Below are 17,994 nucleotides of genomic sequence, written 5' to 3'. Positions count from 1 at the left end.
TCCTCCTTGGAGATGTCTTGGTTTGAAAAGACAGGAGTCTGTGAAGGAAGGCAAGGGCCTCCCGTGAAATGGAAAAGGTAAACCCCCTCCCTCCAAATTACCACAATTTCAAAATAAAAAGGCTCTCAGGCAAAGATATGGGAATGGGAATAACAGTTCTTTACTAGGAAAAAAAACTAAATTAAAAAAAATGTAACTAGTACAAACAAAACTACTGATAGAGTCAGAAGCCTGACACCCTGAGGAGTCAGGGTGTTGGTGATAGTCCAGTTAAATGGTGGCTGCTCCTCTTGCTCCTGGAGTGGCAGATGAAATGCTGCTGAAGCGATGATCTAGTAGAAGGGTGTAGTTTTCTCTGAAGGTCTGGTGATAGAGTAGATGGGCCTAGTCTTCCTCTGGGAATCCAGTGAAGAGGCTGAGTTGCTGTCTCAAGAAATGCTGATTTTATGCAGGTAGGGATGCTCACCCTCTGGGTGGAGCACCTTACAATGGGATGATGTAACTTTATCAGTCATGCAGTGAGCCATTCAATGGCACATTAACAGAAGACATCTCCCCGAAGGGAGACATTGTTCTTGGAAGAGATAAGAAAACTGCCCAACAGAAGATACCTGCCTCACCTCTGACAGAGGCAAATAGAATATATGCTTATCTTACAAGCCAGGACAGGAGAGGAGGAGGAAGAGGGAGAGACTCCAGCAGGGCTTTGAATTTGCCCCAGGAATGGGGTAGCACTCATGATTCCAGGGATAGGAGGGGAATCCTGAGGGAAAAATAATCAGTTTTCCTTTCTGCTGATAGAGTTTGTGGCTGGGAGGTAAGAAAAATGAGATATTCCCACTGGAATTTTATTTTTGAATAGGAAGATTATCCCAGCTCGCTTTATTTCGCCATTGGGTGCTGATTCTGGGTATCTTTTCTAACCAGGAATAGCGCGGGATTCTCAGTTCCATATTTTCCCCCCTTTCCCCCATTCCTTTGCAAACTTAGAAGGAATTTCTGGGATTCCATTACTTCTGGGATGTGCTTCCACAGGGAAAGAGATGCTTTGGATTGTGAGCAATTGCACAGGCAGGGAAGTGGGATTTGTTCATGTATCCATCTTTTTTCAAGGAGCTGCTCCAGGTTTTCCCAGGGAGCTCGGGATGTGTGGGGAGCCAGCTGGGAAGTGCTGCTGGAACTTTATTCCCATCAAATCCAGCTGAACCCAGGATCACCATGGAACTACCCTTAGGGAAAATTATTTCATAGAAACCTCATCTCATATCCAAGTAGAAACACAAAGCCAAGGGGAGCCAAAGAGAAGTGGGAGCCCATTCCCACTTTTTGATGGATTTGTTTTCCAAGGCCCAGGGTTCTGCTGGAAGTCCTACTTACAGTAGGAAAAACTGGGCCAGGCTTCATTCCCAACCTCCTGGATCCAGGAAAACTCTGTTTCCACTCCAAAATTTGCATCCCAAGTTCAGCACAGGGATTGGAATAAGCATTCCCTGTTTTTAGCTACCACCTCATGGGAGTCAGGCCTTGGATGCTGCTGTTTTCCCACTTGGGATGCAGGATGATGCAGGTCCCAGTGCCAGGAATTCCTGGGTATTCCCTGCCCTGCAGAGCCAGGTCCAGCTCTGATCCACTTCCCAAATCCCTGAAAATCCCAGGATCCTTCTTTTCTATTTCCCTGTGTGTTCAGTTTAACAGGATTTAAGTGGGAATAAAATTCCTGTTCCCACCTGGGCCAAAAGAAGGAAATATTCCCCTGGAATTGCTGATACTTTGGGTTTTTGCCTTGAAGATTCCAAGTTTCCAACCTCTTTGGATGTGGATAAATCCTTGGAAAACCGCCCCATCCCTGCCCTTGGAGCCCCAAGGCAACTAAAGCTAAAAAATGCTGTTGGTACATTCCAAAGTTGAGATTTTGGATGAAAAACTGGCTTGGGACTCAGGTGGCTCCTGGGACAGCTATCCCAGGCTAGCTCCTTCCCTTTCAGATCCTTGGGAGAATCCAGAAACAAGGAATTTGAGTGGTTTTAACCCAAATCCTACAAGGTGCTTCCGTAAATCCCGAGCTGGGATCCCTGTTCCATACCCAAAGCTGAGCCTCAGAGCCCAACATGATGTGTGAGCTTGGAATTCCCATGGGGGAATCCCTGTGGCAGGATCAGAAGTATCCCACCTCCTTGTGGGAGTTGCTGGAATGACAGAATTCCCAAAGAATTCCCATTTTACCCTGTGCAAGCCCAGGCAGGTTTGACCTCAGTTCCCACAGTTTGTGTGGAACAGATGGATTGAAAATCCATGGCAAACAGGAGAGAAGAAAAGCTCTCTGCTGTTCCCAGCTGTTGGTGCAATAATTCCATGGTTTGGATTGGGAAAAACACCAAAATTCCATTTTTTCATGGAAAAGATTCCCAGTCCTGAGCAAAGCCTGGTGGTATTTCTAGAGCAATACCAAGCTGCTTTTCCTTTTCCTTGTTGCTCAAAGTTTTCTTCCCTTTGGTTTTGTCCAGTTTAACTCTTTTCCCTCTTCCCCCTCCTATTTATCCAAGGAAATGGGGCTGCTTGGGAATTCAATGGGAGGAAGGCAGGAGCTGCTGGCTCCACATCCAGGGGCTGCTGGGGGAATCTGGAGGTGCTTCCCTACTTTTTAATGGGATTGAGGAATAATCTCCTATCAACTCCACTGGAAAACTGATGGAGGGCTTGGAAAAATGGAATCCCAAAAGCTGGAGCCAGGGCAAACCAACTGTAAGGGAATTTGGAAGTTTTGGAAAGGGAGAAAACAAAACAAGCTCTACAATTCCTGGGAAAAGTCAAGCAAGGTTTTAATTCCTTGCTTGGGCTCTGGGAAGAAGCAAATCCTGCCCTTTTTGCAGCATCGCCGGGATCTCAGGTTTTCCTAGAATGGGATGGCCTTTGCTCCGTGCTGGTGATTTATGTGGGAATGAATCCCTGCTCTTGACCCCGGGATATTTAGAGTCACTGAGCTGGGAGTGAGCTGGGAAGTTGGGAAGTGGCTGGGATTCAATCCCAAATGTGTTCCCAATCCCTCTGGTGTTGGGATGGGGCTCAGTGGCCCAGGGAAATGTCCCCAGATCTTCCCAGAATCTCAGAATCCCAGACTGGATTCAGGCCAGAGGTCACCACCACTGGAGCAGGACCTGCAGCTCCCTTTGGATTCGCTCCATTATAACAGAGGCTCGATTAACAGAATTTAGGGATCAAATCCCTGCCTTAACCCAGGTTCTAAACCCCATCCCAAGGTTTTCTTTGAGCTTCTTTGGGAAGCCAAGGTGTCACTCCACGGCCAAAGAGCTCTCAGCCCACGGCAGAGCGGGACACGGATCTTGGCAGGATTTCTCCGGAAAACTCTGCGCTCCCAGTACAATGCCCAATTTCCTGCTGGGAGGGTCCCAGCAAGGCAGGAAAACATCAGCACTTTTCCAGAGGCTCTGAGCTCTGCTTCCCTGTCTGCCTTTGGAGCAAGGAGGATCAATCCTATGATTTTTGCTGGAATTGCACTGCTGTCAATCCTCACCTTGGATCCAGCCCATGGATGCACCAGAACTACTCATAACCTTGGGGATGAGAGCTCCGTAAATAAAACTTGGGATTGTTAGGAATGTGGGCAATAAAGATAAGGGCTGGGAAGTCTGGGCAGAGTTTTCTGGCTGGAGAACGTGTCCCAAGGCTGCCCTTTTCCCTCCTTATCGCGGCTCCATAGGAGGTGGGTGCTACTGCCAAGGGATGTGCCAGAGCTGGGAGTGCTTCAGCTGGAATTTCCCTGCCTCAGCAAGGACAAAAAGGGAAAATGAAGTGAAAATTCCCTGGGCTGCTGGGCAGGGAATCACAGCCGGAGGAAAATCTTCCCTTGATTCCACACCCAGCTCCATGGTTTGTTTGTTTTTGTTTTTTTTTTTCACCCTGAAAACAGGGAAGAAAATGCTTCCTTAGAGGTTTAAAAGGAATTTTCCCTCTTTTCTACCACTATTTATTGGTGTTTCTGTAGGATCCTCCTTCATGCCATGGCTGTGGGCATACAATGCTGGATTTGCCTACGGAAAGGGAATGGATGGAACAGAGGGAATACAGGGCTTTGATGCAGTGCTGGGAAAATGGAAACAGCCACAAGAAAACATGAATTGGGATCTATTCTCCAGCTGCTGAAATGGGATTTCACTGGTTAATTATGGCCACATTCCCATGTTGGAAAGGAATTAGGGATCCTGGTGCTCCCTGCCCTGCTATAATTCCAAGGGTTTTACCTTTCCTGGGAGCCAGCCCAGCTTGCCGGGTTATTTGTGGCCTTTTCCAGACCTCCCTATGGAATTTGGTGAAGGCCAGTGTGGAAATGGAAAGAGTCCTGTAGATAAGCATCTGGATCCTGCCATTGTTATCCTGAAAGGAGCAGCAGGAGAAAGATGGGGAGGAACCAGGGATGCTCCAAACGAACAGAGCTGATGTTTCCAAAGGGATAAAATCCTTGGTTTCTTGTCCCTCCTGGCCACCTGCAGGCCTGATCCCAGCTGGAGGCAGCTTTTCACTGACCTCATTGGGCAAACAGTCCCTCCTCCCTGGTTTTGCAGGGAATGAGACACTGGATGCACAAAATTGAAGGAAAAATCCATGGCAAAAAACCAAGAGCCTGCTCCTAAAGGCTGAGCCCATTCCTAAATCCTACTGGAATTTTTTGAGGGCTCCAACTGAAATCCAGTCTGGATACCTTCAGCACCAGACGGTCCAATTCTTCTTTTTCCCAAGGAATGTGCTGTGCTAAGGCCAAGCTTCCCATTAATTCATCCTGCTGGAGCAGATTCATTTCCTGATTAAACACCCCAGGTTTGGTGTGATTTACCCAAAATTCCCTGGAAAAGCTGGAAAAGCCTTATTGGGCAGCTATTGGGATACCCTGACAGGGCAGCCAGAGCTGGATAGAGCCAATATTATCCCTAGGGAAGTGGGAACCATGAACTGGAAATGGGGCAACTTGGAAAATAACAGGAATGTCATTCTCATCCTGCAAAGAACAGAGGGAAAGAGACGGGATGGATTTGATCTCAATTAAATGGGATTGGTTGGTTTATTGCCACAGTATCCATAGCTCCTCTTCCCACTGTGTTACCCTGGATATGGAAATTCCCAGCAGCTAACCAGGATTCTTCCCTTTGAACTACGCTTTGGCAGAATTGGAACCAGGCACCATCTCCAAGATTTTTAACAGGAAGAGATGCAAAAGTGTCATCCCCTGGCTCAGCCGATGATTTTAGGAATGTGCAGTGCTGGCACCCCTTTCCTTGGAGCTTTTCCCTGCCTGATTTCCCATCCTTATTTCCAAATCCGTAGCATTCCAGACTGATCTCCTATGGAATTCAGGCTATAAATTTCCCTGTCAGTTCTGGCTCCGAGTGGGAACACTGATGTTGAAACACTCCCACCTGGATTTCAAAAGCCATTCCCTAAAGGTGGAGAATCCACCCTATCCCGGGGTGATCCATCCAGGATCAAACAGCCATAGCTCCAGGGATAAGGAGTGAGTGGTTTCTTTTGGCGGGACCCATTTCCCCCCCTGGAATTCCTCTCCAGGTGTTCCAGGTATTCCAGCTGTTTCCTGGGAATAGCAGTTACTTGTTCTTCCCAGTTCTGTGGGATTTTAGGGACTGTACTTCCTGCTTCATTCCATCCTCCTCTGGAGGTCTTGGTGCCAAACTGAGGAGCGCAAACCCCCTGTGGGAACAGCCTGGAATGTACCCAGAGTTGCTGGAAAAATCCCAAGTTGTGGTCCTGGTTCTGTTGCCATGGTAAGGAGCTCTTGGATTCTATGAGCACAGTGGGGTGGGGTCATTCCTGGTTTTCCTGCTTGCTCTAGCCGGCATCCTAGCAAGAATAGGGCTCCTTACCATGAGCTCCACATCTTCATCCTGCTTTTCCAGAGGGAACTGTTCCAGCTTCTGCTGCTGGACACAGCGGGATCTGGCAGTCATTCCCTGCTTGGAATGCCCTGGGATGGCTGGAGCAGTTTCTTGGGAAAAGGGGATTAGAGGGAACAGCCTCTTTCCGTCAGAGCAAGCTCTGGCTCCTGCCAACATTTCACTGGGAACAGCTTGAAAGGATTGGAAAAACCCCAGGGAACACAGATCCCCAGAAGAGATTTGCCTCCTCCATCACAGTGTGCATGATCCACCGTCATTCCCGCCTGGATGCGAATTTGGGATTACTCAGGGGTGAGGTGATGAATCCATGAGTGTCCCAGAGGCAAACCCCTGGGATGGGACATGTCAGCACAAGAATTCCCAAGCAGTGCGATCCAGTTGGGATGAACTTTAGTTTTCCAAAGCCTGGATAAGGAGGGGTTATCCTGGATCAGGTGGACCTGCCGGGCTCGGAATCAGCAGGCCCTGTGGAAGCAGCAAGGTGTGGAGATCCTCTTGGAATTCTCTTCCTAGCAAAATAACCAAAGTGGTTTTTCCACCTTTATTTGGAATGTTGAGAAGGGAGAGGTGGCAAGGCACCCTCCTGTGCTCCATTCCCAACTGCTCCATGCCAGGGGCAGCTCCGGCACCTTGTCCTTGGAATTCTGGAATTCTGAGCTTCTACTTCCTTCCCATGCACTCCTGTTTTCCAGAGGAACACCTGATTCCCACCTGAATCCTTGTGGCTCAGCCTGCAGTGACCTTGTCCCAGCTCTGGTAAAAGGCGGGAAAGCTCGGATGTTGGCATTGCAGTTGGGAATTCTGGGCCTATAAATGGCTCCCTGCTCCTATCCCAGCTCCAGGTGCATGTCCTGAATTCCCAACTTTTGCTCCAGAGAGGAAAGTGTTTGTGGAGTCACATGGATTCACTCCTGAACTTTTACACAGCCTGTTCCCTTGGGAAGTTGGAAATCTGCATCCACAGCATCTCCTGGATGAGCATGGATCCTTGGAACCAGATCTATGGACCTAAAAATTGCATTTAAGGAATTTTGGATCTTTTTGCCTTTCTTTTTATCTTCCTTCCCTTGTCTCTCCCACATTTTTCCCTGACACTTTCAGGCTCCAATTTGTTTTCCTATTTTTATTTTTTTTCTAAGGATGGGGTTCCATGTCCTCACATGCCTGGGAGTAGGTAGACAATAAAAACACAGATCCATTATATTTTGGGATGTTCTTCCAGCTTCCAATGCAAGCCTGGACTTGGCAACCCCGCTGCAGCCATCCCAGTGGCTGCCAACAGATTTTTGGGATAACCTGGAGACAACTCTCCAGCTGCTGGAAAACCTCCTGACTCCATGGATCCCTCTGAGCCATAAAAATGGATCCATAAAATCACTGGCCTTTGGAATGTTGGTGGGTACCCAGTATCTGCTGTTGTGATTCCTGTATGGAAAAATAAAGGAATTTTAGATGGAATTAGGTGCCACATTATGTCCAGCCCCCAGGTTTTTGTTTGATATAATTCTCTATGGAATGTGTTTTCCCTGAGGAGAGGGTCCCAGAGGTTGGATCCATCCGTTTTGGTGCTGGAGTTTGCCTTGCCTGTGGTATCCCAGAAAATTCCTTTGCACTTGGAGCCTTCTCCATGCTTGCAGCAACATTTTCCTATTTCTCTGCAATCCTGGTTTATAAGGGATAATGAATCCAAATGGGAAAAATTGGAGGGGGATGTTCTGGGGTTTGGAACTCCAGCTCCATCCAAAGGGATACTTTTCCTTTATCCACCTTGGCATTCCTCTATCCCTGGAATTCCTGGCAATCATTAAATATCCTGAAGTAAAAGCAGATGCTTTAACAAAGAGTTTGTGGCCGACCCAAAGTCAGTCCCACTGCTTTTCCAAAGGTTATCTGGCCATTCCCGACCCCACTGCTCTCTAGGAATACGAATTTTTAAATCCCAGTTGGGAAAATATTCCTTTTAAAGATGAGTGGCTGGTCTGGGAACACTTCTGGAGATGGATTTTTGTATATTTGAAGGTGGACATGGTTCCAAAAGCCATTCCTGAGATTAATTGGGATAATTACTGGGATCATTATTAAGGATAAGCACAAAGCTGGAAAATTAGCAGTGGGAAAACTCAGCAAATCCTTCTTCTCCTCCTCCTCCTCCAGAAATCCCTAATCTGCACTTTTATCACGAAGGCTGGCATGACCCTGCGCTCCACATGGGCATTTAAGCCTCATTCTGCAGTTTTAAGCTTAATGACCATGCTTAATGACTGTGCTGGGAGCGAATGGTGATGGATCAAAAGGGATTAATTGGGATTTTAATGATCTTGGACATTTGGATTGGGATGAGTTCCTGGTGTTCCATCGGCTTTGTGAGATGGATCTTGGCATAGACCTTCTCCAAGCAGGAGAGCTGAAAGGAGAAAAGATGGAATAAGATGAAGGCAGATGGGAATTTCTTCATGGAATGGGTTGTTAAGGATTGGAACAGCACAGAAAGGTTTGGAATTCCCACCCCTGGAGGAGTCCAAGGAATACCTGGACGTGGCACTCCTGGGCTGGGTGACAGGTTGGACTCGGCGATCCCAGAGGTCTTTTCCAACCTCAGTAATTCCAGGGGATTCTGTGGACTAAAGGCAACCTCCAGAGCTGCAGCTTGGGGCTGAGCTTCCCCAGCAAGGCCTGGGATGACTCATCCTGAAATTCCCCAAAATATTTTGCCAGGTGTTTGTTTCTCCAGGCAGCTGATCCTTCCATGTTTAGTCATTCCTGTGCCAAGATTCCACACCCAAATTGGGACTAAAAAAGGGCATTTTCTCATCCCTGCAGGAGCACCTGGAGGCAGGAATACTCTCCCTGAAAACACTCAGGCTCAGGATGCAGATATAAACTGAAATTCCTGTTTTTTCCCCAAATAATTTGGATTCGCAAACCACGGTGAGCGCTCAGCACTAAGGAAAAATAAACACTGAGGGAAAATATTATTGTGGGAAGACAGATATTTATATTAAAAAATATTGGGATAATTCTGGTGGCTAAAAGTCAAGAGGCTTCTGTAGGAGGACAAGAAGTTGGGATCTTGTGAGGGAATGATGCTTTCTGGGGAACAAGGGAAAAACACATACAGCTGTTGGAAAAAATATCACTTAATCTGATGTATTTAGATTTATTTTCCTTATAATTTTCCCTGGTGAACAGCTGGGATCAGATGGAATTTGTCCAGAATCACCTCCATGAAATCAGCAGCTCTTTTAATTGGAGTCTTGGAACATCAGGAGCGTAAATCTGGCAGGAATTCCCTCTTTTCTTGCCATTAGGAATAACTTTGAGGGTTGTTTTGCTGGATTTCTTCTGGCTGGCAGTAAGGTGCTAATCTGAATTGACTCCCTGGGATCCTCTGCATTCTGTACAGCTTTATCGCGGAATATTGAGTTGGAAGGAACCCTGTGGAGAAGAGAGGCGGAAAAAAAAAGGGTTCCCCCCCCCCCCCCCATCTCCTTTTGCTAATGGAATATTTGTTTTATATTGAACTGTAACTAAACAGGAGGCTGCTCCTTTTCAAGCAGGAAAAGCATTAACATCCTGTCCATTAGCTGGAGACTAAACATTATCCACCTGTTTTCCAGATCCCAGATAGAGAAATGGGATCTTTAGGATATTCCATAACCCCCAGACTCAACTATTTCAAAGTTCAACCAGAACTCAACTATTTAAAAATCAATTAAGACATTTTCAGTTTGGGTTTGACTGGGATTGTTAAGGAGTTAAAAATACGTGGATCAGGCCTTCAGTATCCATGGAATGTGATGGAAAATCCTTTGCTTCCAGAGGCAACTTCTGGGTTTAATGCCCATGGTTTAGCAGGGGTTAAAATATTTGGGAGAAGAAGGAAAAGAAGTTTGCAAAGTGCCAAGAGCTTAAAAATGTGTGATAAACAAGTAAATGAGCTGTGCTTAGGATTTATTTTGTGCCAGAAGGAAAACATCATAGATAAACTCCCAGAATTTGGATTTCCATCACCCTAACACGTCCCTTGTCAGGAGTGTGGGGTCAGGATTGCAGGGAATTAATCCCAAAGCAGCCCCACTCCCTCTTCCCCTGAAGCTGTGGGAATACATCCCATCGCAATCACTGCTACACAGGAATGAGCTCCCAGGAAAAATGAGAGGGAACGTTTGGAATTAACAGCCCAGAGCCAAAATCCTGGGTGCCTTCATGCCCAGGGTGCTGCTGAGCTAGCTCCAAGATCATTCCAGAGAAACATTCATGAACTGGGGTCTTGACCTTGGTGGGAGCCCTTCCAGTGACTCCTGGATGTGTCCCCACATCAGGGACATGGAGTTGGCATCCAAAGTGTTGGCTCCATAACCCCAGGGAACACAGAGGGGTGAAAAGGTCTTTTAATTGATTTGTTATTTGTTTTTTATTTAATTTAATTTTATTTAATTAATTTATCACCTTGATCCGTAAAAGTAGTTGGTTTTACAGAGCTCCAAGTGTTCAGCTGGGAGAAGAGAAGCTTTGGAATGACCCAAATGCAGCATTCCAGGACCTGAATGAGCTACAAGAAACACGGGGAGAGATTATTCCCATGTGCCTGGAATGATGGGACAAGTGGAAATAGTTTCCCACTGCCAGATGGCAGGGATAGATGGGATATTGGGAAGAAATCCTTCTCTGTGAGGGTGGGGAGGCCCTGGCACAGGTTTTCCAGAGAAGCTGTGGCTGCTTCATCCCTGGAAATGTCCAAGGCCAGGTTGGAGCACCCTGGGATAGTGGAAGGTGTCCCATGGCAGGGGGTGGGACTGGATCATCTTTAAGATCCTCTCCAATACAAACCATTCCATGATTTTGGAATTTGGTGGTTGGACTTGATGATCTTAAAGGTTTTCTCCTATTCCTCCTTGGTTCACTCTGGTGTTCAGGTTTTTCCCACCAGAACCTTGGTGGGAATTAAACTTTGCTGGGTTTCAGGATTCTAAAATCTTCTTTTTCAGACAAAACATATACGGACTTCCCTCAATTCCTGTGTTTTTCAAGTGACACCAGGATCTTGGAAGCATTCTGCTAGGATACAGAACTCCTGCTCCTTGAGACTGAACATGATGGGGAGAATCCATGGGATTTTTGATTTGTAGCACGATCCCATGCCAAAATTTCTTATGGAGAACAGGATAATAGGCTAAGCAGCACTCAGTGCTGACACAGGGAGCAAGGACTGCTCTGTGCTCTCCATCAGGATTTTCTCAGGAATTTGCATTTTTAGCCCATGCTGAAAGATCTGTCCCTGTTTCACGGATGATCCGGAGGTTTGCTTGGCTCTTGAGAAAAGGCTTTTGGAAGCTCTCTTTGCAGTGCCATGGTTGATATCCATGGTTAGATTCCTCTGGATTAAAGGGATTAAAGGAATGAGCAAGGCTACAGTCTGGGCAGCTCTTTCCGAAGCCTGCAGCATCCTCTGGTGGAGCCGTAAGGAAGGTATATCCATCCAGGGAAAACACACGAGGATGTTTCATTGGGGGGTTCCAAAATGTCCCCCAGCTTTGCTGGGAAGAGCCAAAATTGCCAAAACCCCAGCGCCGCTTCCCACTGTGCTCCAGGGGGAAGGAACCTAGGATTTGGGGACACTTCTATTCTTTGCTTTGCTGGAGATGTCCTGGCTGACCTTGAGCCACAAACTCAAGGAGCAAAATGGATCAAGAGCAGAACCTGACTGGTAGAGCTGACTCCCAGTTTTCTCCTTTTCCCAGTTTTCATCACCACAATCAAAGCCCGAGGTATCTCTCCACTCCCAGCCAAGGGAAGTGCTCATATAAAATCTGAGTTCCCAGGCTTCAATCCTTTCCTGGATTTTGTTGTTTTGTCTTAACAGGTTGTTTTATTTCGCAATCCCAGCCCCTGGAATTCTTCACCCACCACAAGATATCAGAGACTGGCATCTCCCACAGCTGCCTCCCACACATTTCATCCCTCCTGCTGAAATTCCAAAATTAGAGATTGGGAAAGAGCAGCTATGATGCTCTTCCTTCTCTCTCCCCACATGGGAGACATGGAGAATTCCATAGGTTCTAGCGAGCCCCTGAAGTGCATCCAAGCACCTGGAAGATTTGGAAAATCAAGTGAATTTCCTGAGAAACAAAACTGGTGGCAAAGAGCAAAGCGACATCCAGCCTTGGGAAAATCCCTCCTGGGATAGACACATGGATACAGCCCAGCAGTGTATCCAGAATTTCCCTCCATCCTTGTGGAATTCAGACTAAATTGGCTGGGAGCTTCCCAACTCCTCTGGGTGAGAGCCACCAAGCACGCCCGTTTTCTGATAAAGGAAAAGCAAACACCATTCCCTCATGTGAAGATACAGGAATATTATCCTGACATTTTCAACATGGATCACCCATATTGCTGCTCTTTCTTCCCTCTTCAAAAGCTGTGTCTGGACAATAGAAACATTCCCTGGCTACAAACAAAATAATCAGGATTGAAAACATTGGTAACACAGATGTCTACCTTTTCCGATTTATTTTTTTATGAAGGAATTTATTTTACGTTTCCTCAGGGAATTACAGTCATCCAACATTTTTATAAGCAGTTAAAATGTGAAGATTTTAAAACCTGCACTTAAGTGGGAAAAAAAATGCTTCAAAAGAGGAATTTATCTTGGAAAAAAAGATTGGAAGTGCTTGGCAGCCACCTTTGATATTATTTTATGTGATAAAACACAGGAATAGGGGATCACCAGTGGGAAGAAACAGGGAGACTCTGTGTTTCTCCTAATCCCAGATTTATACCGCTAAAGTTCAGAGCTTTATAATGGTTTATATAAACACCTCTCTTAACTCTGGCATTGATCTCCCAGTATCCACAGTGGATATCCCACTATCCTCATGGATATCCCAGTGTCCACACTGGGAGAGGCTGAGGAGCTGCCACAGTAGACTTGGGACACGCATCATTTAACACGGCTTTTTGAAAGCGTGAAAACAAATTGTTTCCGAAATGAGTAGTTTTGGGAGTGGGTATTTTGGTGTGGTTTTGTTGTTGTTGTTGTTGTTGTTGTTTTTGTTGTTGGGGGTTTTTTGTGTGTTTTTTGTTTGTTTGTTTTTGTGGGTTTTTTTGGTGGTTTTTTTTTTTTTTTTTTTTGTTTTGTTTTAATTTGGGTCGCTTTAAGGTGAGATTTAAAGAGGGTTTTTCCCAGTTCTGTGGGAACGCCCTGCCCACATGCAAAATGGCGGCGGCGCTGAGGTACTGAGACAGCGGCCGCCATGCCGCTTTCAGGCGGGAGCCGGCGAAGGCGGCGGCGAGGTAAGGGCGGGCCGGGGCCGGGAGCGTCGGGAATCATCCCCGTGTGATAAGTTAGAAAACACTCTTTGTTCATCAAGACAGAAAGGAGAAGCCTTGTGTAGATAACAGAAAATCAAAGGAGAAGCCTTGTGTAAGATAACAGAAAACCAAAGGAGAAGCCTTGTGTAAGATAACAGAGAGCCAAAGGAGAAGCCTTGTGTAGATAACAGAAAACAGCCAGATAGAAACTAGCTAGTATGTTGATTACTTAAGCTGGTTGTGTAATTAGAACTTAGGTGCATATAACATATAAGCTTATATGGAAAAGACCATTACAGGGCCGTGGACTTTCACCAAGGAAGAAGAGAGGAGCCTTCCTCAAACGACCACCAGAGAGTAGAAGAAGACCCCCTAGCAACAGAGGGCACAAGCGCAGAGTACACCCAGAGATACCACGGACACGGAAGAAAGAGAGTATAAAAAGACTGCGGGAAGAGGGAAACGGCGTGAGCCATTTGCAGAGCGGGGACTCCCTGGCTGCACCCAGCGCTGTTTGCTTGCCATCGCTCGCTGTAATCAATAAATTTCTGATTGACTCTTGAAAGGCTGAACAAATTATTCGCCTCTATTTATAACAATCTGGTGCTGTGACTTGGATAAGGGCTATCCGTTGGAAGCTCCTCACGGGGAGGCGCCCTCGCTGCCTTGTCAGCGAGCCCCGCTCAGGAGTCCTCCTCCTGGGACCCTTACCAACGAACCCAAATTTGGTGGCAAGCAAAGAATAGCCGGCAACCCCTTAATCTTTGTGCACGAAGTCCCGGGCGAAGACACAGGACTGTGTAAGTACCTTTCAGTGGTCCTTCGGGGCTACTGAGGTTGCTCCGTTCAGAGGGAGCGGGGCCCGCTTGGTTGGGGTTGGGATCCCGGAGTGTGATGAATGAGACGTCTCTGTGAGACGACGTGAGTGTGGACCTCATAGTAGTGCGTTTCCCACACCTGGTGACGGGCTGGGCCACGAATTGAGGGAAGCGTAGAGGTGTGTGTGTAAGAAGGCACTCTGGAAGATGGGACAGAGGAAAAGTAAGCCCTCTGGTCCCATGGGTAGGGGAAACCCTGTAAATCTTCCCCAAATTCCTCCAGATAGTCCATAAGGACTAATGATTAAAAATTGGGATGCCTTCCCCTCCAGGAAAGGACAAGGTGAAAATGGTGCACTACTGCATAGAGGTTTGGGGAGGGAAACAAATAAGAGTGGACCATTTGTACTGGCCAGTGTTTGGCTCATTTGAGGATTAGATATGTCAGGCTCTAAGTATTTATGTGAGTTCTAAAGAGCCCTTGAACTTAGAGGAAAGCGAGTACGCCTCCCTCTAGATAATGGGGGAAACTCGCACTAAGTTGTTTGCACTTAGTATTAGGGAGAAGAAGAAAAGATTGAAAGAGGATACAGACCTACCCGATTCCACCTCTCCACCCTACATACCTCCTCCCCCTCCACCCCTACCTCCACATTCACCACAACATCCCTCTGCCCTGGTACAAGACGACTCGGTACAAGATGAGTCGGAGGGGGATGAGGTGAGAATGAGGTGAATGTTGAGCTCCAGGGGAATAACCAGCGGGTAACTAGAAGCCAGACTAGGAAAAGGCGGGAGGACCTCCCCAGCTGATAGCGCGGCTCGGGGAGGGAGAAATCGCGATTTCAATGTGTTGTGTGTTGTGTCCCGATTGCAGTGTGGTGCGCCCCAGTTTCGGTGTGGTGTGTCTGTTACATCCGGACGTGCGTGCTTGTGCCGGAGAGCGCATGCGCGGGGCAGTCAGCCACACTACCGGATGGAGCGGGTAGTGCGCATGCGTGGCACGGGCTGTCCCTGGCGAGCGGGGGGAGCGCGGCGCGGGGCTTAAGTCGGGGCTTGCAAAGTGCTTTAGGCGCAGCCTAGCTGATAGCGCAGCGGGCGCGCGGGCACAAGCCGCGGTTTGAGGAGCTGCTTTGAACGCCGCTAGCTGATAGTGCAGCTAGTGGGAGCGTGGTACAAGCTAGGAGTTACAAGCACCGCTTACAAGCATCGCTGGTTCATAAAAGGCTTGCAAAAGTAGCCAGCGAACCCGGCTGGGCTAAGAGTCAAGTGTTTGTTGTGCGATAGCACTGCCCTTTAGTGTTAAAAGCTGTCACTGGGAGATCCTTTGCATTACGGCGTTTGCTGTTCAGTTCTTGTTAAAAGTGAGAGGCAATCTGCCCACAGTGGCTGCAGAATTCCAAGCCCGGCCCGAGAGAGCCCGGCCTCCTAGACGGGCTCTCTACAGGTAGTTTCAGCTTGAACCAAGTCAGTCTCTTCATCCATCAGGGGACTCGGTAGTCATAGAGCGGGAGAACGGAGGGAGAGAGTGTTCTTAACTGGGATATACCAAAGTTCAACAAGTTGCTATCTAGCCTTTGACTGGGAACAACCAGTTGAACGGGCGCTTAAGAACCCCTTGAGGTGGGGTCTGGAAGGGGTAATCCCCTGCTTCGTGTGTAGTTTAACAACCTTTACTAAAAGCCAGACTGGCACACAGCTTGGGTTCTCCTCTGATGCTTGAAGTGTCAGAGGAGGTGGTATTGTATTTCATATAGACGGAGATCCACATGTCGTGCATGTACCCCTGAATTGCCGAGATACTATAACCCAGGGGTTGAACAAGCAAGGTGTGAAATAGTGAATTTAAAAGCCACCTAGTCCCTGAAACCTGAGTCATGTTTAAAGAAGATTGAGAAAAGATAAAGGAGTGGCACAGCCTTAGCATTAAAAGGAAGAACTAAGGCAATTTTTTTTCTCCTTTTCTTTCCTCCCCAGTAGTTTAGATTGAACCCTTAGGAGTTTATAAATTTATGTGAGACGGGGCGAATAAAGGGAGAATGAATGTGTGTGAATGAGAGGCGGGCTGGTTACCCCAGACCTGCTAAGCGAGAGCAGTAGTCTCCCATGCTGCGTTTCCGTCTTTTTCGCAAGAAAAGCGGCCAGTAAAGAGACGAAGCGAGTGATAAAAAGAGTGAGAGAACCCCCCCCGGGTCTGGGTCTCAGAGAAAGAGTGGGACCCCTTGGTGGGGGGGGGGAATAAAAGGTAATTAATTAGAAAAAAATTAATTAAAAGGTAAAAAGAAAGTTTTCTTGGCATAATCTATTGGGGAAAAATAAAAGGTAAAATGTGTGGGAGAAGCCCCTAAAAATTTTGCTGGATTGGGGGATAAGAATGCCCAAGAACATCCAAGATCAAACCTGCTGGATTGAGGGATTAATATTCCAAGAGCATCCAGGGTTGATTCAAATCTGCTGGATTGAGGGATTAATATTCCAAGAGCATCCAGGGTTGATTCAAATCTGCTGGATTGAGGGATTAATGTTCCAAGAGCATCCAGGGTTGATTCAAACTTGCTGGATTGAGGGATTAACATTCCGAGAGCACCCAGAATTAAGTTTGCTGGGTTGAGATATTAATATTCGAGAGCACCCAGAATTGAAGAAAAATTTTTGCCGGTTTGAAGATAAATCTGAGAGGATCTGGAGTTGGGAACAACACAGCTAGATTGAGGGGTATCCAAGAACACTGGGACTGGCCAGGGAAACCTAAAAGTGTAATAAGTGTGTTGAAAAATAAAAGGTACCTTGTTGTTGTGATTGTTTTGTTGTGCGTGAGAGTAAGTGAAAAATAAAGTTAAGTGAATGTGGACGAATAAAAGTATATGTATGCATCCTGCCCTGTTAGGCAGCCTCACTGTACTCCCCTAGTGTGACCGACAGACGCCGGTTACAATCCAAGAGACAAAAGGACTACAGCTGACCATTGGAGAGTAACAAGCCAACCCAGAAACCTGAAGATCACCTTGAAGAAAAACTGACGGACTCAGTGTGGGTAATCCAGATAGACCAAGAAGGGGAATAGAAAAGATACACTTACCCCTTGGCTGATGATTATGGAGTAGTGTGTAAAGAAATACATTGTGATTGTTATCCTTTTGTGTGCTTTGTTTGTAAAACTTGCCAAGAATGGTGGTAGGTCCATTGCTACAAAGGAAAGCCACCTACTGGGATTTGCTCCAGCTGCTACAAGCTAGAGCGAGGATTAACAAGAATCATATTAGAGTTAGGGGAATTGGAGAATAAGTGGGTAAGGTTCAAATCAGAAGAGTGGTGGGACGTTTACAGAAAAGGGGTTAACCCTGAGAATTTTTGTTTCCACCTGAATGAACCTGCCCCCTTTGTTGCCCATATTGTAAACCGGTGTTGTTGGAAAGAGCTGAAAGAAATCCCGTGTGACTCATCCCCAGTCAAGGATAAGAACTGGGAGCAGTATAAGGCTAGACAGGGAAAAGGGAATGGATGCACTGGAGAGTACCACTGCTGCCGAGAAGATGGTAATCCCCGCGGCTCGAAGCACCCGAGTCAGCGGGCGAGGCAGAGGGGAAAGAACCAGGCTCTTCCCAATCCCAAGTGGAATAATGCAGAGATACTCCAAATATTACTGACTGGGTATTGATAATCTCCCAAAAGGTACCGACTCAACCACCCCGGGTAGACAAAAAGGGCAACAAGCTAAAAGGGAAATGGTAGGAAATTATGAGTTAAGTGCAAAACCAGGACTCCATCCTCCTTGGCAAGTTATCGTTATTGTAATTCTGATTATGTTATTACCAGGAAGATATTCTCAATTTTCACATCAACCCTTTAAATAGATATTAACCCGAGTAGATAGGAAGGAAATTCAAACTCAGATATTGTCCAGATCTCCTAGTTTTACATTGTCATTATGTACATTGGCC

This window comes from Vidua chalybeata, chromosome 3 (assembly GCF_026979565.1).
Source record: "Vidua chalybeata isolate OUT-0048 chromosome 3, bVidCha1 merged haplotype, whole genome shotgun sequence".
Taxonomy (NCBI): domain Eukaryota; kingdom Metazoa; phylum Chordata; class Aves; order Passeriformes; family Viduidae; genus Vidua; species Vidua chalybeata.
This window is presented reverse-complemented; position numbering follows the sequence as displayed.